We start from the raw sequence: 13,961 nt of genomic DNA, 5'->3' as shown, positions 1-13,961 counted from the left end.
TGCATGCAAAATGACCATTTTGATCATACTCCTTCCAACTTTTACCTTGTTTTGTTAATTCCTTGGTTTGAGGTGAAGTAAAAGTTAACTCACATTTCTGGTGGCCATCATATTCTATTGCTCTGCACATGTGTGCACCATTTCGGCCACCAGAAATGTGAGTTTACTCCACCTCAGACCAAAGGAGTTAAATTTCCAGTGCAAACTCTCTGGGGACTTGCACCTACAGCTGAACAAATATAAGCTCTCTGGGGCAGGCAACTTCAATTGAAAAGTATGAACTTTAGTGTTGTGCATTCAAACTTTGGCATACTGTTCAGCTGTGAGCGCCAGCCCCAGAGAGCTTACACGTTTGTTCAGCTGTAGATTCCAGTTCATGACAACTTAACATCGGAAATGTAAGTGCATCTTGAGTCTGATGTGCACAACAACAGACAACATTGGCCTAGAAAAAATCTGAGGGTTCGCCACCTTAGACCCAGAAGTTAAATTTCCAATGTAAGCTCTCCTGAGGCAGACAGCACAGCAGTATCAGGTTTTCTTTGTTATCCTGATCAGAGGAATAGTATGCACACAGTGCTAAAGTGTGTGCTGTTCAGCTGTTGGTGCCCACTCAAGACAGCCTACGCTTTGTCATTTAGCAGTAGGTGCCTTCCCCGGAGAACTTATTCTTTTAGTTTACTTGCCATGCCTTGTCAAAATGGCCTTGTAGGAGAGAGAGAATGTGGCCACATGTTGGGATGCCCAGCAGCAATCTCACATGGACTGCCATTCTGGCAAGGCATGGCAAGAAAAATCAAAGCATAAGCTCTCTGGGGCGGGCACCTTCAGCTGAACAGTCTGCACTTTGGTGCTGTGCATCTGACTGTGATGTCCTGTTCAGCTGCAGGTGCTCCCCTGAAGAGTTTATTTGCCATGCCTTGTCAAAATGGCCTTCAGTGCAAGAATATGCTCTCTGGAGTGAGCACTTACAGATACCTGAACAAAGGGTGAACTCTCTGAAATGGGCATCTACAGTTAAACAGTATGCCAAAGTTGGGATGCACAGTTCCCATCCCTGGGAACGTACAATGGAAATTAAACTACTGGTTTTGAGGTGGAGTAAACTCACATTTCTGGTGGCCAAAGTTATTCTATTGCTGTGCCCAGTTTGGCAGAAGCGGCTAGACACTACCACACAGGGCACAGCAATATTAAAATATAACCACCAGAAATGTGAGTTGTTTTACTCCTGCTCTGACCCAGCAATTACATTTCTGGCATTAAGAAAATGTGCCTTAAGCTATCTGCCCTTTAATGCACCTCCCTGCATTGCTGGGAAATAGCTAATGCCCTCTTTTACATGGGATATGCATGCACCCGCATTATTTATAGTGCTGGATTTTACTCCTGCTTTAGTGAGCATTTTTTAGGAGTTCAAACCCCCATTAAGTGCAAAAGTTATCTTACTGCAGAAAAATGTGCACTAAACCAGGAGTAAAAAACCTGGGCTAACATTATGGGGGCCTTATTACATTGGCCCCCCATAGTGCCTTATGTGGCTCATTCAGATGTGAGATAAATGCCCAGGAATCTCCAAAGTGTCAGTATAAGAAGACAGTTTACAGGGATTTCCTTCTGGGAATATAAAAATTGGACCTAAGAATCTGGAGAGGCAGCCCGGCTTCCTTATTCCCCGAAGTGACTGAGATACCTAACAGTCCTGCATCACATCTTTCTGACCCTGCAGACTTTTACGGATTTATTCCTGCAAAGTAGCGGAAGCGTCCAGTGTGCCTTTTACATACTGAAAACAAAAGAAATGCATGGGTTCAATGTACATTTACCAAAAAAAGTCAGTAACTCGGATGGCATAGCTGGAGACGCCAACTACCACACGTTTCAGTTGTCAAAAAAAAACAGTGCACAGAGCAGAGAGCACGGAGCGGTTTCTGAAAACAGGAACCTCGTTTCTTGCAGAGCTGTCGTGCCTTCCCTGTTCTAGCAGAGGAAGTAGGTGGCCTGTTTGCCAACAGCCGCCCCCCCCCCAGCGCTTAAACTTCACAACAGTGAAGCCCTGACATTCATTTCTGTCAGTCCGCCGGTCGTCCTATGGACAGGACAGAAATGCTGTGCGATGCGCAACCAATGTAATTCCTTGTTTCGCCCTTGCAGGAGGGGAAGAATGGCCAGCAACTAAAGGTAGGCGCAGAGCAACGCTGTCTCTGTAACAGAAGGGCGAGCGGGCAGCCGAGCTTTTTCTTAAAATGACGCTGGCAAGAAGCAGAGCGAAACGAGATGGAAGTCGGTGCGCTGGTCTGGGCCGCACAAACAACCGGAGGGCTGCATTTGGTTTCTTTGTGCACATCTGAAAATGTCTAGAAGTGTATTTACACTTACTATTTGCACTGTGTGGTAGTTTAAGATTTGGGGTGATTTTCAATAGGATTTAGTGTTTAAAACTGAATTATATGCGTGTAAATGCACTTTACTCAAGTAAGTTTGCTATAATAGTATTGCTATACTATAATATAAAATTATTATATTATATATTATAAAATATATAATCTAAAATTGCTATATGAGCAGTTACATTTACGCGCGTAACTCTTTTGAAAATGACACCCTAAACATATTGGTTGCGTTTGGGGGATTCTGATGGCTGCATATAAACATATATTCAATTGCTTCTTTAATAATTCTTAGTTTCAGGATCTAGGAATCTATATGCGTTTGCTTTTCCAAGCATTTCTACAGTACCCCTGGTCTCTCAGAAACCTGCGACATATAATCAGAAACAGATTGAGCATCGACTCGGTCATTAGATCTATTGCAAAATGAACCATTTCAGGACAAGAGGGTAGTGCAAGGGGGAAATCGTTCCTTGTTGACAGGAGATGAGCTGATGGATTTTGTACAGGGAATGCTTCAAGATGAAAAATTAACTTTCATTTTCATTCATCTCTTCCTATAATCCACGCATCTTTTAGCCTTATTTTGGGAACCTTATGCAAAGCCTGTAAACTTCAAAAGGACTTCACTATATGTAGAAGGCATTTGGTAGGGGGGTTAAAATTGCAATCCTGAAAAAGGGTAAATACAACCACCTTGAGCCACTAGGTGGATATATTTATTTGTGGTAACAATGGGCCACTACGGAGGCAAGAAAGGGCTGGAGGAAGGAAAATGCACGCATATATTTGATTTTCAGATACGTGCGCAGAATGGCCCTGCAGAGAAAGCAGGGTACAGGATCTGGAGGCTCTCTTCTCCCAGGGCACCTCGTAGCCAGTTTTCAAAGAGAAACAACCTGGATGGCCTTTTGCGCGCTGGTTTCTTTTGAACATTGGTGCAACCTGTGCGCGTAACTGCCACGTAAGTCACCCACAATGTTATTACAAAATCGCCTTCCCTATTGATCCAGTAGTGTCCTGAATAAAAAGTGCTGCTGACAAGGGCAAATGAAAAGCATCCAAGCAATCAGAAAAATGATTTCCACAGGGGGCATTTATAAAGAAACAGAAGTAGCCACACCTTACCTTTCTGTTTATAGATAAAAATTATAACATGCTAGAAGGTAGCTTTAGCAACTATAGCAGTGAAAGACACTAATGTGAGTTTAAACAAGCAAACAAATTTACCCCTCTCAAAGAAAAAAAAAATCTTTTGCTTCTTTCTTAAAAATCCAAAATATCACTCCTGCAGTCTACATTTTACGCATATTTTGGGACAGACTGTTTCACTGTAAGGACGGCATGACGTTTTATTCATCTGCTCGGTGGCAATGTAACCGGTTAGTTTACAGCCAGCTAGTTTGTCTCGGAAATGGTTTTTCCCACTAAATTCAGCCGGCTACAACAGTGCCAGCTAAATTTAGGAATGCTGTTCTCCGCACACAGGGGCAGCCAGGGCTAGCAGGCTGGCCCTGGAAATTCATACTAGCTGGTCAAATTCCCGACCACCCCTCCAACCTAACTACTCCTCCAGGGTCGTCCACATTTTCAGCAGCTAAAAGCAGCCGCTAAAGGCCTGCATAAATTCAATGGCATCTACGCACGTAAGTTAGGCCAATTTTCCAAGCTACCTTATGCACGCAAGTTCGCTTTATAAATGATTGCAAGGAAAACCACTTGCACACAATTATACATCTGCTAATCTGTGTACAAAAGCTTTTCTTGAAAGTTTACCCACATGCTTTTGAAAATGGAAAAGCGAGCACGTAAATGCAAACCTCTCCGTACCCTCACCCCCCGGAAACGCTTCTGCTTAGACCAGGTAAACATTCACGCATCCGTGGGCATACATACACAAGTTTGCTCACATAGAGGGGGGCAGATTTTAAAAGGTACGCTCGCGGCCTACATTTGATGTTACCTAGGTAGAGAGTCCATCAAGCTAGGTTGAGAGAACATTGCACAAATATCATCGAAGATCATCAAATCTTCACAATAGAGCACTGTTCTGTTCGTACGTCTCACTTTCAATGTCAGAATGGCCTCTAACCCCTACACTAATACCTAAGCCTCACCTCGAGTTACTAGGTGGTGCTCCCATAGAGATATAAATACCTATCTAGTGTTAGGGCATTATGGCTAGTCTCTGTCTCTCTCTCTCTCTCTCTTCCTCTCCCTCTCCTTCAAAACTACTAAAACAGGCATTTGTGAACACATCACAAAATGCAATAAAGGCTTAATGTGACTGAAAAGGTGCAAAATGGTAAGCCCACCTGTAAATGACCCTGTAGAAGGTGCAAAATGGTAAGCCCACATGTAAATGACCCTATGAATTTGAAAATAATGTCCAAACCAGTTCATATGTAAACTGGTGAAGACCATCCACACTGACATTTTAAGCCAGTATGAGATCCATCTCTGTATGGGAAAGATTTAGACTAGCTTAAAATTGGGACTTGAACTTTTGGGCACTGTGGAAGAAACGAATGTGGACTGTACTATCTTATGGTGCCGTGGTAATGGTACCATCGATGGAACTCTTTGGTTAATCATTTTATTACCAAAATATTTAACATCCCTAGGAAAAGGAACTTTGTAAGGGGGAAGTCAATACAATTTGTAAACAATACAACTTTTATTTTTTTTCTGATGTGACTAGGACTCCTATTTTGATCTCATCTGCAAACTGGATTACTATATTTGTTGCTTCCTTTCCCAGATCGTTAATGAATAAGTTAAACCATATTGGTCCCAGTAGATGTCCCTGGGACACTCCAATATTTACTTTTCTCCCCTGGGAATGCTATTTTTTAATCTGTTACCAATCCACAGTAAGACCGTCTCCTATCCCATGACTTTTTAGTTTTCTGAGGAGTCTCTCATGAGGAACTTTATCAAACTCCTTCTGAAAATCCAAATGTACTATATTGATCAGCTCTCCTTTATCCACATACTTAGTCACACTTTCAAAGTATTCTAATAGCTCAGTAAGGTAGGACCTCCTTTTGCTAAATCTGTGATAGCTCTTCCCCCTTAAGGCATTTGACCAGTAATTTTGTTTTTAATAATAGCTTCCACCATTTTACCAAGCCCCAATGTCAGTCTCACTGGTCTGTAGTTACTTGGGTCCCTGGAGGCCTTTTACAAAACTGGCATTATATTTGTTACCTTTCAGACCTCAGGTATAGAGGCAGATTTTATTGACAGGTTAGAGATTACCAGGAGTAGGTCTGAAATTTCATATTTGAGTTACTTTTCTATCTCTGGGGTAAATATCATCAGGCCCTGGTGATTTGCTACTATTTAGTTTATCAGTTTGCTCTAGCATCTCTTCCAGATTCATACTGATTTGATACAGTTCCTCTGAAACATCACTTAAAAATCTTCAGAGGGCAGCCATGTTAGTCTGATGTAGCAAAAAATGACAAGATGTAGATGGCACCTTATAGACTAACCAATTTATTGAGGCATGAGCTTTCAAAGACAGAGTCCACTTCGTCAAAAAGGATTTAAATCGGATGGGGTCAGTACAGAGGGCAAAATAGTCAAATGTCTTCATCATAAAGCATATGGGACAGTTTTAAAGATATAAACATGTATACACTTGAAGAAAGAAGGCAAAGAAGTGATATGATAGAGTCGTTTAAATATCTCCGTGGAATAAATGCACAGGAAGCAGCCCCCTTTAAGGGAGTAATCTATGGAAATAGTTCTTTATAGAAAGGGTAGAGAACACATGGAACATTTCCTGTGGAGTTGGTAGAGATGAGAATCATATCAATGAGCCAGACTACATGGGACAAGCACAAAGGATCTCTGAAGAATAAGAAGGGGAACATAAAGCTAAGCAGGAGATGTGAATGGGCAGATTGGATGGGTCTTTATTTGCTGTTATGTTTCCATGTTTCCTATTTAAATGGCCTTTTATAAAATTACCCACCCGATATGCGGCTAAACTTATGCGTGTATATGATGTTTGCATGTAACTTTACCTGGACTGAGCGGAGGTGTTCCTGGGGAGGGGTTTGGATTTATGCTCAGACTTTATAAAATCCGGCACTATGCACATATGTTTTCTGGAAAAATCTATGTGCGCCAAATAGCAGGTGCAACTTGTGGGCGTAGATTGGCTGGAATAAATTTCAAAGCTGACTTATGCGCTAAAAAGGTGAATTCTAAAAGCCCCGCGCTCATCATTTAGGGGATGCGCAAATACGTTGGGCTGGCGTGCGCCGAGAGGATTTTAAAAAAAACCCCAAATATGCGTGCATTTCCCGCTGCGCGCACAAATAAAAAGTTTTCAAAAAGGGCGGGGCACGGGCATGGTCTGGGCATGTCAGGGCCTGGCCAAGAGATGAGCAGGGATGAGCCAAGAGATGAGCGCATAAAAACTGACGCACACCGGCGTGCGCCGGAGTCCCCTACCACGTAACTGTACTTCTGCTTTGGATAACGTATAAGTAATAAATCAAACAATTCTAGGCAGATCAGCGGGGTTTGAGCTAACAGGGGGAAAGAAGGACTATTAAACTAGGGGGTCTTGGCAGTCCTGTCCCTTATCTGGGCGAACTGGGAACAAACTGGGAAAACTGGCAATGGTGTTGGCACGTGTGCTTTTTAAAATAACCCCACTTACGGGGTAGAAGCGGTATTTGCATGCAATGAGGCGCCCACTTAAAGCTGGGCGCACATGGTATGCAGCCAGCCTATTTTATAATGTGCACACATATACCCGCGTATGTCTTAAAATAGCCACGTCCCTGGGTGTGGGCCAACAAATGCATGCACATGTGCGCCAGAATGAAAGTTACCGTCCCTGTTTGCTTTGAAAATTGGTGTAGCGTAGGCATGCTTTTGCCGAGTTTTCTATGTGGGCTGTCTTAAAATTACCCTCCCTGTAAACAAACGTAGTATAATAGTGGCATAAAAAAGAAAAAACAAACAAACCATAGCACAGTGTATAACTAAAAACATCCCACACAAATAAACCGATGCGAATAACTCAGGTAGATAAAACTAAATATCCTGTACCTTAATATATTGTAAGTGAGCAGTAATAAATCTGAGAAATATGATGTCATGGTTGTCTGTGACCACATCATATTTTTCCCATGGAAACAGTTTTCCTTGATTTTACATAGACTTATATTGATTTTACATTGCATTTATTCAGTAGGCCGTTTAGTGGACAGGTTATCCGACTGTAGTTAGCCAAATAACTTGTCCCATATATTCATCCCCCTGAATATACTAGCTTGCAGTAAGCTTATGCTTCTAGTGCTGCCCTTAGAGAGGCACTGGAAGTGTCGGGGGTCTGGCAAACAGTCCCTTGTTCCCGGCATTAAAAATGAAGGCTTGCAGGAAAGGAATGAAGGGAGGCAGGGGTCCATGTAATTTATAATCCTTGTGCATAGGGGTGGGTAGGAGGGAAGAAAGATAGGGGGGCAAGCTATCTTTTCATTTATTAAAAAAAAACAGGATAGGGAGCCTGTACTCGCTTAAGAGGTTTAGGAGGTAAGGAGAACATGGCCTGATAGGGCCTTTGTAAGATATTTTAGGGGAGTGGGAGGGGATTGGTCTGCTGGCCCCTGCTATTTACATGATTTTCCTTCCTAATGACAGCGCTACTTAGCTGGATAGCTTTTTAAAATACCCAGTTAAGTAGTATGTTATCTGGCCACACAAGACCAGATAACATCGCCGGACGTACGTGATATTCAGCTAAGTTAGCCGGATAACTCAACCCCTCCTCGTACTGCCTCTGAAACACCCCTTTTATATCCAGAGAAATTATAGCCGGATAAGTAGTTATCCGGCTATAATTTAGCCGGATAGGTGGCTGAATATGCCTATTTTGCCATTTTGGGCCTCATTTTCTAAAGCATCGCAGGCCTGCGATACTTTAGGGAATGAAGGGCGGGAGGGCCGAAATGGGGGGCGGGCCTGCGCTAGCCAGCAGCGATCGCACCGTCTCGGTGCGATCGCTGCCGGTTTTGCACCCAATAGCGCCACCATAGGAGGTGTAGCTATTGGGCGCGAACATGGACGCAAAAAGGGCCTTATCTTTTCGTCGTCCGCGGCGTCTTCGCGGAGTCGGCCCCGGTGACGTCCCGACTCCTCCTCTTCCGGGGCCTACTCCGCCCCCATTTTGGTTACACACGCGAAAAGGGACATTTTACGTGCAAAACGTCCCTTATCTCGTGCGATACGTTTAGAAAATAAGGCCCTTAGACGGATAACTTTTGAGTTATCCATCTAAATGCCTTTTGAGTATTGGCTTCTGTATATTTTGCAATTTGAAGTAATAAAACTGAATAATACACAATAATATAAAATCAATAACAGACAAAAAAATCAACAAGCAGTGACTATAGTAGAAAAAAAAATCAACAGAAGTGCATACTTGATGGACGGATGTCTCATTGAACTGACATTGTTTCCTTGGGAGCAAAAGGCGTGAGAGTCATAGACAACTGTGACTTGGCCTTTAATTCACCCTTTATATTCCCTGTAATTTATTGGGCCTGATTCACTAAGCTTCCCCCCCCCCCCCATAGACACAGAAGTGGAGAAAAGTCTCAGACAAACAGGCCTGAGGGAAACACAAACTCTTTCAACACAAACTATAGATGGCCAATAATCAGGCTGTCTGCGTTGATGCATATACTGCAGGCTCGTTTTACCAATTTCCGCACCAATAATCTAAGCAAAATTACCTGCATAGTTGTACTTTGATTATTGCCAAGGGTAGAAGGTAGCCGTGCCATTTGCACCTGCCTTCTGTGTGGAGAAAAAAAATGAATATGCCTAGATTTGAAAATGCAATCGACACCTATTATTTCCCAGGTCCTGAGAAACAAACCTGCAGAAGGCAGGTCGAAGTCTGTGCGTTACAGAGCACTGTGCACTATTTTACTCTCATTGAGGGTGGGCAATGTGGAAAAAAGCTGATTCATGTGGATAAAAAAGTGTTTTAGCCGTAGAAATCATCTTTCAGCGCTGCCCTCCCCATAGTTGCAGAAAATGAGGCGATCGGTAAGGGGAGAGACACCAGTCCCTCTTGACCTGGAGAGTAAAGGGTACCCCCAATCCCCCCTGAACAGTAGTCAAGCTCCTGTTCAGGGGGGATTGGGGGTAAAACAAACTCGTAGAGGAAAGAACAGTCACCTGTTCTTGAAATCCTCATTTTGCATGGTTTCAAAAACTATAACATGTCAGGGGATGCCTTCTTGTGCAGACAGGCAGTGGGGGGGGGGGGGGGGGGGAGCATTCTTTATTTCCTCTGAGAAAATAGTGAAATGGTGCCTGAATAATAGAGAACTCAGTCATAAGTGATATCTTCTGAAACTAGAAAGAATGATGTACACAAGAATGTACGACAAAACTTTACTGCAAAACCTTTTCTTGCTCATAAACCACCACCATCATCTTTAAGGTGCACACTGCACATATATTTGCTCTTGCACAAGGGGAATTATGGGTAACCATCAGGCCCCACCTACTGAATCTCTCAAGAGTTACCTGCATTGGAAGTCTATTGTTGAAAACTGGATCCATCTTCTCTAAACTATTGCAAGCATCAGTCAGCAAATCATAGCTCTCTCAGTGCATAAAAATATATTAGCAATGGAAGAGAACGGACCCAGGGAGGGCAATTACCTGGGTAAGTACCAATTTACCCTGGTAAAGGCACTAAGAGTGCAGCTTCTCCAAAACACAGTGGCCAAACTTATTGTTGGATTCAGGAAGTTTGACTGCATTACTTCCTGTTCTGTTGAGCTCCATTGGTTGCCAATTGGATATAGAGTGAAGTTTAAGGTTCTTTGTCTAGCTTTTAAGAATCTTCCTAGAGATTTTCTCTCTTATCTTGCTAAAATGCTAATAAGCCGACTAGACCATTGCAGATATCTCAATTAGACCCGCTGCTAATTCCTTCTCCAACAGAGATTAGATTAGAGTGTGCCAAGTAAAACCACTTCTGTCAAGCTCTCTTACTCTGGAACGCTTTGCCTCTAGATGTACGCCAAGAAAGGAATTATTTAAAATTCAGGAAGGGTATAAAGGCCTGGCTTTTTCAAAAAGTATTTAAATAGCATTTAAAGTTTCACGTTGTGATATTTATTTGTTTTATTTTAGCCTTGTTTTTGCTATTAGATTCATTTTTAAGATGAAGTCTTAATTGGTATCATTTTTAATATGGTGTCATTAGTTCTGCTTGTTTTCACGTATTTTATTGCATTATTTTATCTTGTACATTGCTTTTATTTTTTTTATATTTATAAATAGAAAGGTGACTGACTAGGTTAATAAACTGAACTAAATTAAAACTTGCCCAGTCTTAGTCCAGCCACAGGGATGCATGGGGTTTCACAGCGTGCCTACTTTTAGCTGCTTTGAGGAGGCTGCTTTCCTGGGGAGGAGTACAGGTCGCTGCATTTTCAAATCCACACATATTGCTTTCCCTGTAAAAAACAGGTGCAAGAAGCCGTGGGGCAAACTGTCCCCATGGCAATTTCCAAAGCAAAAGTCCATGCACCCACTTTCAAAGCAAAAGTCCATGCACCCACTTTCACTTTGAAAATTGGTGCAAGAACACCAAATGCAAAAGAGCCTTGGGAGATTTCAGCCATGCAGGCAGTTTTGAAATTGCATCCCTGATGAACCTTCTCCAACGCAGCAGTGTGAGCCAAGAATGAAAACTTTTCATGAGCTGTGCAGGCCTTTTTTGTTTAAAATGAAGTCATGAGCCAACCATCCATTCAGCAGACAGAGGCCAAATTGGTCGGTTTGATTGGGCTGATTGACGCATGATTTGGTGAACAAACACCGGGGGGGGCTTAACAAAGATCTGAGTAAGGGCGGCCAAAGAACCTCTGTCATTGCCGTGAATTAGCAGGAACTGGAGTGCCCACACAGGAAAGGAAACAAATCAGGACATATAAACTGTAGATCATGCCCTTGAATATCCATGAATGCAACGTTAGAAAAAAACACAGAAGCGCTCCAGTTAAAATGGCAGATATTTTCTTTGTGCCTGTGGTATTTCTTGCTATTGTGAAGTGGAATACAAAACCCAGATTGCCACAGAGATGACGCACATCACTGAGGTTCTGAAACCTCGAGCTCATTAGCAAGATTGTAGGCACGCAGGTGGGAGTTATTTGTGAACATCTACAGAGCTCTGAAAAAATAAAAAATATGGAAAGCAGTGGTAGCAAAGCTGCATTTTTACACTACATAAACGCACAGGCTTATTTGAACATCACTTCCGGGGAAGAAACCCATCTTCGAAGCAAGGCAGTCCTCCGGGAATCCATTCAACATAAAGTAAATTTAAGACGATAGTTAAGGTCCCCCAGAATCCACTCGCCTCTAGAACACAAGTAGGATGGAAAACAAAAATGCATGTACATTGAACAAAGTGCTTGGATTTTGTCTTTTGTTTTCTTGTATTAGTTTCTCTGGCACCATGAGGGTAATTTTGGATCAGCCCGCGGGGATTTTAAGGCAATAATCCATCTCCATCACACCAATGTTGAAAGGGAAACTCCCTCTGAAAACTACCCGCACACGTTGCACCTGCCGCAGATTGTTTTTCAGGAAAATTTACCAGCACACTTTTGAAAATGCAAAAAAGTATGCCCCTAGGTCCCCAGGAATGCCTTTGCTCACTGCGGGTAAATTAATTTACACGTGCACAGGATTCACAAGCCTATGTTTGCTCACATATCGGGTGAGCTATCTTGGGAAAGGCCATTTCTGCAAGTAAAGCACTACTTTACCCTTAGAAATGGTATTGAAAATGACCCTCCTTATGATTGCTCTCTGCCCATTGCAGATTTGAGTATTCATTTTTAATCAATACCCAGGAATGGAAAATTGTTTGGAAAAATTGGGTATCATTCAAACTTCTAAAACAAATCCTAAACATCATATCTAGACCAACTGCAGACATAATTAATATATCACTAGAACAAGGAACGTTCCCTGACACCCTCAAGTGCGCCAGTATCAAACCAATCCTCAAAAAGCCACATCTCGACAAAACTGACCTAGCAAATTACCGGCCCATCTCCAACCTTCCCTTCATCACCAAGATCCTTGAAAAAATTGTCAACCGTCAACTCTCAGCTCACCTGGAAAACAAGAACATCCTTTCCCCATCCCAACATGGCTTCAGAAAACACTTCAACACCGAAACGCTTCTCCTCTCCCTCACAGACCACATTCTCAGAGACTTGGACCATGGCCAATCCTACCTCCTCATCCTACTCGACATCTCCGCCGCCTTTGATACTGTCAACCATGAAACCTTACTAAACAGACTAAGGGACATCGGCCTAGGCAATACCAAAATCAACTGGTTAAAATCCTACCTAACAAACCGCTCATACAAAGTCAGACTTAACTCCAAAGAATCCAACCAAATCCTCCTTACATACGGTGTACCTCAAGGTTCATCCCTCTCCTCCAACTTCTTCAATATCTACATCCTTTCCCTATACATGCTTCTAACCGGACTAAACCTAACCTTCTTCCTATACGCAGACGATGTTCAGATCATACTACCCATCAAAGAAACCATCACAAACACACTAAAAACCTGGGACAACCACCTTTGGAAGATAACACAACTACTATCCCAAATGTCACTCAACCTCAACCATAACAAAACCGAAATACTACACATTAACAGCAAGACATTATCACCTCTTAAAGACAAAATCTCAACACCTACAACCGAAGACAGAATATCCCCCTCAGCCAGAGATGTACTCATTGACAATGAACTCAGCATGAAGAAACATATAAGCTCAATAATAAAGGACGGATTCTTCAAATTGCAAATCCTCAAAAGAGTCAAACCACTTCTCTACACCCAAGACTACAGAACGGTACTCCAAGCCCTCCTATTCTCCAAACTCGACTATTGCAAAGCCCTACTCCTGAGCCGCCCAGCCAACACTCTCAGAACACTTCAACTACTCCAAAATGCTGCTGCAAGATCACTTTCAAACACCAAAAAATCTGAACACATCACACCAATCCTCAAAAACCTGCACTGGCTACCCATCCCACAAAGAATCCAATACAAAGTCCTAACACTCATATACAAAGCATTATACACTGAAAAATTCGACTGGCTAAACACTGCCCTTCATTTCTAAATTTCACAGACAACTCTCAGATCTACCAACACTGAACTCATTCCTATTCCAACACCAAGAATCACCCACCTGACCTCAACAAGGGGCTGACCAATGGCACCAGTAGCCCCTGTAACATAGTAAGGGCAAAGGCTATCAGCGCCATTTTGGTTACTGGCAGCCGACAGCCCAAGTGCAGGAGATGGCTCCCGGGCCCCCGCTGGACCACCAGGGACTTTTGGCAAGTCTTGGGGAACCAGGGACTTTTGGCAAGTCTTGGGGGGACCCTCCTGACCCTCACAAGATGGCGCCGGCCATCCATTGCTCCTACCATGTGACAGGGGCTGAGCAATGGCACCGGTAGCCCCTCTGACATAGTAGG

The 13,961-nt window shown here is 42.8% G+C and overlaps 2 protein-coding genes across 3 annotated transcripts in view; one reads left to right on the top strand and one right to left on the bottom strand.

The window, feature by feature from the left end:
- Nucleotides 1–13,961, bottom strand: part of TG (thyroglobulin) — a 422,996-nt gene that overhangs the window by 84,778 nt on the left and 324,257 nt on the right. The window lies entirely within an intron of this gene.
- The window catches only part of SLA (Src like adaptor), a 76,743-nt gene continuing 64,835 nt past the window's right edge, over nucleotides 2,054–13,961 (top strand). For both annotated transcript variants that reach the window (XM_029592053.1, XM_029592051.1), the window contains exon 1: nucleotides 2,054–2,181. The gene's annotated coding sequence lies outside the window, so the exon portion shown is untranslated. The remainder of the gene's footprint in view (nucleotides 2,182–13,961) is intronic.

The sequence above is a fragment of the Rhinatrema bivittatum genome, chromosome 2, assembly GCF_901001135.1.
Source record: "Rhinatrema bivittatum chromosome 2, aRhiBiv1.1, whole genome shotgun sequence".
NCBI classification, from domain to species: Eukaryota; Metazoa; Chordata; class Amphibia; order Gymnophiona; family Rhinatrematidae; genus Rhinatrema; species Rhinatrema bivittatum.
The sequence above is the reverse complement of the archived record's forward strand: the minus strand, read 5'-3'. Positions and strand labels throughout refer to the sequence as shown.